This window comes from Lactuca sativa, chromosome 4 (assembly GCF_002870075.4).
Source record: "Lactuca sativa cultivar Salinas chromosome 4, Lsat_Salinas_v11, whole genome shotgun sequence".
NCBI lineage: Eukaryota > Viridiplantae > Streptophyta > Magnoliopsida > Asterales > Asteraceae > Lactuca > Lactuca sativa.
The window spans coordinates 147,079,613-147,086,063 of NC_056626.2; the positions used below are offsets into that span (position 1 = coordinate 147,079,613).

General features: G+C 30.8%; 3 long non-coding RNA genes across 3 annotated transcripts; 2 read left to right on the plus strand and 1 right to left on the minus strand.

Moving 5' to 3' along the window:
* Window positions 1-2,399: 2,399 nt before the first annotated feature.
* Window positions 2,400-4,255, plus strand: LOC122197356 (uncharacterized). Its single transcript, XR_006190699.2, has 4 exons — window positions 2,400-2,722; window positions 3,907-3,995; window positions 4,081-4,127; window positions 4,194-4,255. It is a non-coding gene; the product is annotated as an uncharacterized LOC122197356 (long non-coding RNA).
* Window positions 2,455-3,059, minus strand: LOC111892292 (uncharacterized). Its single transcript, XR_006190701.2, has 2 exons — window positions 2,948-3,059; window positions 2,455-2,819 (listed from the first exon to the last, which is right to left on the minus strand). It is a non-coding gene; the product is annotated as an uncharacterized LOC111892292 (long non-coding RNA).
* A 92-nt stretch (window positions 4,256-4,347) lies between the features above and the next one.
* LOC122197357 (uncharacterized) lies at window positions 4,348-6,128 on the plus strand. The gene is made up of 3 exons (XR_006190700.2): window positions 4,348-4,398; window positions 4,802-4,864; window positions 5,910-6,128. It is a non-coding gene; the product is annotated as an uncharacterized LOC122197357 (long non-coding RNA).
* Window positions 6,129-6,451: the final 323 nt, after the last annotated feature.

Below are 6,451 nucleotides of genomic sequence, written 5' to 3' on the forward strand. Positions count from 1 at the left end.
TTTATAAAAAAAAAATATAGATAAAATAGGTGTTTTATACATTTTTTTTGTAAAATACGTTTTTGTATACAGTTTTTATAAAAAACGATTTGTATATATCTATATACTTAATAAATATTTATTTTTATTACTAGATATTTTGATATACAAAAACTTTTTATATAGAAAATATAAGATTTTTAAGTGAAAATACGTTTTTTTGTATAAATATGATTTTATAAAGAAAAAACATATTAGAAACTATTCTTTGAAAAAAAAAAGTTGTAAAGAAAACTAAAGTTAGGATGAATACATAATAAAATTCTAAAATTTGGGCAAAAAGGGTAAAGTTTGGACCAAATTTGTAACAAAATTTAAAATCTGGGCCAAAAGTGTAAATTTTGGACCAAATTTGTAATAAATTTGAAATTTTGGCCAAAAATATAATTTTTGAATTGGATGACCTGTTAACCGGGTCAAAGGGTTAAATTGAATACGATTACCGGTATTTATGACTTAATTGAATATATATATATATATATATATATATATATATATATATATATATATATATATATATATATATATATATATATATATATATATATATCTTTTTTTATATTCTAACGTCTACAAATGTCATCATTAGTTGAACTTTTGTTGTATCAAACATAAACCCCTAATTTCTAGATTCATGTAATTTTTTTTAATGATTCTATGAGGTTACTAATAGTAATATCTTTTTTTTATTCTACATATTTTTATTTTGTAATTGTAGGTATGGGACACAAGACAACAATCATGTTGCGGTTTTTTTAAAGTTCTTGTACGTCCTCTTTTATTCACTGTGTTACAAATGGTAGAAGTATAATAAAGGTTTATAAAGTTCTTCCCTCTTTTACCACCTTCTTCTTGATTGTTTATGATATATTCAACTTTTATCACATGTAATTACTGTGGTTTGGTTGAAGCTTTAGCTCCATGTAATCATTTATTTTTAAAATTTCAGACTTCAATTTTATCTTTGTGTGATGTTCTTATACGGAAATTACATTATGGATGTTGTATTTTATCAAAATTTTTGTTTAAAGATTCGTCAACCATCTGCTCGACGAAATGCTTAATAGAACCTTGTCATTCTTTTTTAATATTAAGATTAAGATTTTATACATTTTTATGCAACTTCACATGCAATTATTGTGGTTATGTTGAAGCTTTAGGCCTCTACAGTTACGGGATATCTTCTTCTTTGTTCAATTTGGGAATTTAGTATTACGCTTTACTAGTTACGACTACCTCATTTTGTTGAATTGTTATACCTTTTCAATTGAAGGATAGGATAAAAACAATAACATTTCACCACCATCTACTGCTTTTTATTCAATTCTATATTCTCTTACTATCCAATTCTTTTTTTGATGCCACATTTAGCCACATGAAAATTTATGAAGCCGGTAATAATTTTTTTAAACAAGTTTTATAAACCCAGATGATGATTTGAGCTAGATCCTGGTCAGAAATTAGTAATTTCTTTTTGTGATCTCTAAAGGTATATGAACTTATTTCCGAAACTTTAAGCAAAATGTGTACAATCCATTTTCAGTTATTTTTAAGTGTCTAAATATACCCTCTGTTCGATATCTTTACTTGATTTATGTGCTTAAGGTAGATGTCTTTCTTTATTTTATCATATGGTTGTTATTGTTGTGTTATTACTTATCAACAAGTTCAAATTTCTTACAAATTTTCTGCCAGTTTTTTCTTGAATTTTTAAAAGCTTTTTGCTGCTATGTTTATTGACTATTTTGCTGAAACCATTGACTCCCGTGTACTTAATTAAATGGCAGTGATATGTTTAGTTCATTGTTGTTTACATTTTTATATTTTGTATAATTTTGTGTTGCATGGCATGTGAAAGGTGCATTCTAAATCGGAAGTAGCAAAACAAAAAATGTTACTTTGGATTAAAAATAATCTTGAATATGCTTGCCTCTCTGTGATCATGTAGGTTGGTCAGACTAAATGAATTTTGTTGTTTAAAGTCAGTTCTTTCATCTTTATCTTTGTGAAGTTTAAATATAAATGAAGTTTCATCATAACTCGGATTGGAGACTTTCCAAGTTACCTTTCACTACTAGAAAATAGAGCAACAACGACAGAATTTTAGCGACGGAAAGTTCCGTCGGAAAAAAGCAACAGATTTCCGACGAATTTCCAACAGACAAATTACTATGATATTAGCAACGTTTTTGCGACGGTTTCGCAACAGGATAAAATTGGTCAGTAACCCGTTACAACATTCCGACGGTTTACCGACGGAATTCAACAAATTTGAACTCCCGTCGGAAATCCGTTAGTGAAATTCCAATTTCTTTTTTACCTTTTTAAATAGCTGGGGTAATTTGGTAAATACACGTGAATGTTAGAGAAAGAACGCGTAGATTTTGCCCTACTTTCGCTTTCACTTTCGCTGCCCTACTTTCGCTTTCTCGTTCACACGATACTCTTGCTCCTCCCATCGCATCTCCGATCTGCAAGCCGGCCACTGCCTCCGCCAACGACGTCACCTCCGACATCACCTCCGCCGTCACCCCCGGCAGCAAAGCCCTCCAGCTACTCCAAAGTCGTCGACGCATCATACCTTCTCCCTCCCACTGCCGGTCCAACCTGCAACCCACCTCTGTGAACGACGACCAGCATCTTTGTCAGAAGGTTCTACCCCTTCAAATTTACCCTTCTTTAAGTGAGTTTCTTCACATACTTCAATCACATCTTCATCGTCTGTAATTTAATTCGTGTTCTATTTTTTCGTTTGCTCCACTTTCATCCTGCTCACTTACCTATATGAACACAAGTATTTTGAGTACATTTAACAATAAATTTCAAGTTCTAGTTAGATTGATCTACAATTAAAACTGTAAAACCTTTTAGGAATAGTTAGGGTTTACTTAGAATGAACATGAATTACCTCTTGAGCATCACTTGATTGGTCCTCTGCTTCTTCCTTAAGGATCTCCTTAGGCGTTGAGTTTAGAGCCTGTTCCTCCTCTAAATAGGCCCACTGTAGTAACATGCTCACCAGTTGATTCTTTTATATCCTCAAATGTTGCATCTTGTGAACTTGTAACATCATCCCCTAAACCTTTTCCTGACACATAAACCTCTTGGTCCTTTTCTTCATCTTCAACTTTGCTTGCTATTTCGTTCTCATTCAGACCGATATTAACACTGTCAGAAAGTTTTAACCCTTCTTCAGATTCAACCTTCTCTGAGACAGTCTCTTCACATACTTCCTTCACCATGAATGAATGACATTGGGCCTTTTTCTGTTATTTACTTGATTAAATTACAATTACATGCACATTCAATCAACAATCAACATATGTGTGTGCCCAGCACTTTTGGTGCAAATAGATCACCCATGCAAGCCATGATTTGTCTCCATTCTCAGCTCATTTATCACCACAAAGATACATAAGTGAGACAAATCACATTTTTAACAAAAGTAGCAGGAAATGCTTCCCACAGTACCTTTTTGTACCTGTTTTCATCTCATTACCTGTGTCAATTCCTTGTTCCCTGTATTCCAGATTTTGTTTTATCATTGTCTACTAAACTTCTCTATGAATAGAGGCTAATGGTTTGTAATAGTCAGTGTGCCAAAGATATATGAAAATTAATAGTAGAAAAAACCTTATTTTCTGGATATCTTCATCTTCCTTTAGAGATCTTGATCTTGGTGGATTCTTCCCTTCCTTCAGAACTTAGAGTTTGTATTGTTTAACTGCAAGAAGCATGACGTGGTTTCAGCATCCAATTTCTTGGAATCTAATGTATCAGTTTGTTTGGCTTTGTCTCCTGCTTTGGCTTTTTTATAACTTTTCTAATAATTTTCTTTTTTTTCACTACTGGTTTTCTTTTCTACAGAGTTATTGCCTTCGCCAGGTGTCTCAACCGCATTTTTATTCTCTATATCTAGTGCAGAATCAATTAGATCTGAACTCCCTCATTTTCAGGTTGTATGACTTTATCTTTTGCTATTTTTTTCAGTTTTAATGTTGACTTATCAAATTCAGACGCTTTCTTTGCATCCTTTTTCAGATCTTTGGGTGTCCCTTATCTGTGCAGAATCAATAGGGTCATAAAAGGTAAATTTGAAATACTTTAATAAAAAGAGATAAGTAACTTTCAGGCATGATAATATCACTTTCCAGGGCTTGTTAAACTTCTTGGCGACTGAAAATGGGTTCAACAGTGACAGGGTCACAAAGGCAAGGAAATCAAATGATTTATTTGTTTATTTATTTTTAAAAATCTTTTTCTAGGTCTTTGTATATGTAAATATATAACTAATCATGTATTTTGGTAATAGGCTGCAGAGAAAATAAAGGCTTTCAAGAACAAGTCGTCACAAAATCGGTAAGAAAATCAACCAAATTTTTTTTTTTCAATCATTGTTGCCCAATCTCTTAGATTCCGTGCATTAGTTATAGTTCTAGAGGGTTTATAGCTGTTAAGAACTTAATTGAGTATGACCAAGAACTTTTTTGTAGTTCCCTGCACAAATGCTATACAAAACTGCAGACTTTGTGTTAAGTAACATATGTGGTTGCTATATTATGAACTTCCTGATTTCGAACAACTTCAAATAGATATATATACCTGACATTGCTATATTATGAACTTAATTGATTAACAACTGTCAATTTTTTTTCCTCTTACCACATACCTGACATTGGTATGTAATTTTAAAGTTTTTCTTGCTTGTATGCCTGACCTGTTATATAAAATTGTTGTGACTTGTAGTTTTCATGATATGCAGTTTGAAACAAGTGTTTTCTATTATCTTGAAGCTGGTGCAAATATAATAATCACATCTTAGCAGGTAAGTCTTTTTGTTATATTCTAAAATATCATATCCATTCAATTATAACTATAACTATGTTCCATGTAGGATTTCAAAATATGATGTTGTAATTTCTAAACAAAAGTTGGATGCCATCACAGTGACAACCAAAATCAAATATTAAAGAAGGAAAAAAAAAAAAGGCATTTCTTACAAAATCTTACCCCTTTCCAGCCAAACATTTAAATAAAGAAAAAAAAAACTAAAATAAAAATAAATTACACCAAAAAGAAAATCACTAACAATATCAAATGAAAACAAAAACCAAAACGTTATACTGTATAATAACAATAATTTCTTCAACAGAACATAACAATATTAGACTTAGTCTAAGTGGGACAAAAACTAACTGCAATTAGTTGTCCCAACAATATGCTTTACAATAATCAACTTTTTTTTGAAAAATTATGAAAATATAGATGTGATAGGAACATATGGCTCTACTAGTATATACTACTGGGAAAATAAGAAAAAACGTCATTTCATTGATCAACTTCAACAGTACTCAGGTTATTTAAAGTTGATTTTGATTTTTAATTTTTGATTTTTTCGCTTAACTATCAAAAATGAATCATCATATAAAGACGTGTTGTGCAATAGAGGAAACATAAACCAATAATTAGGAAGAAAACAACAAAGAAAATTTGCTCAAAATGTCTCAAATGAAGTGTTTGTTTACATGGTTGACCCACTACACGGCTGTCATATCAAACCAAGGGCAATTTCGTCATTTCCTATTTATATATACATTCAAATTTTACTTGATCGAAAAAAGGAAATACCTTATCATAAAGGACAATTCCTTAGCTTTTTCACTCAAAAAGACCTAATTTACACTTCTGGTCCCTGTGAAATATCATTTTATTCATTTCTATTTCATTGTTTCTTAATGTTTTTCAACTTTACTTATTCGCACATTAACCACTAAACTTTTAAGTTCTCCATTTGATTCCCTTTAGCTTCTATTTCACATTCATTTTGACAATATATAAACATCTCTCTAGCTAACAACTCTCAATGATAGGTGTGGAATCCACGAGAAAGAATTCTCTATTGGTTGTTGATAATATTTGACAATATGGATTGAAATTTTTGGTATTTGACAATATGAAGTTATAGATTTAATGTATGTCAAATAATTGAAATGTATGGATTTACTTTTATATTTGGTTGTTTTAAAATACAGATTTAATGTATGTTTAAAAAATTTGTGTTCAATATGTAAATTACTTTTAGTTTTTAATTTCTTCATTAATTTGTAAATTTTTTTATAATGTCAAAATCCGTTGCTAATCTGTTAGAAAAAAAATTTGTAGTCATTTTGGGATTCTGTCGGTAACCTGTTAGTAAATTATTTCAGATTTTGTTAGTAATCCGTTAGTAAATTTTTCCGTCGGTAATCCATTGCAAACAAATTCCGTCGGTAATCCGTTGCAAATATATTCTGTTGGTGATCCGTTACTATTTCTGACGGAAAAATCCGTCACTAAAAATTAGCCAAAGCCGTCGGAAATCCGTTACAACTAATTAGCGACAAGAATATAGCGACGGATTTTCGTGTGTTAC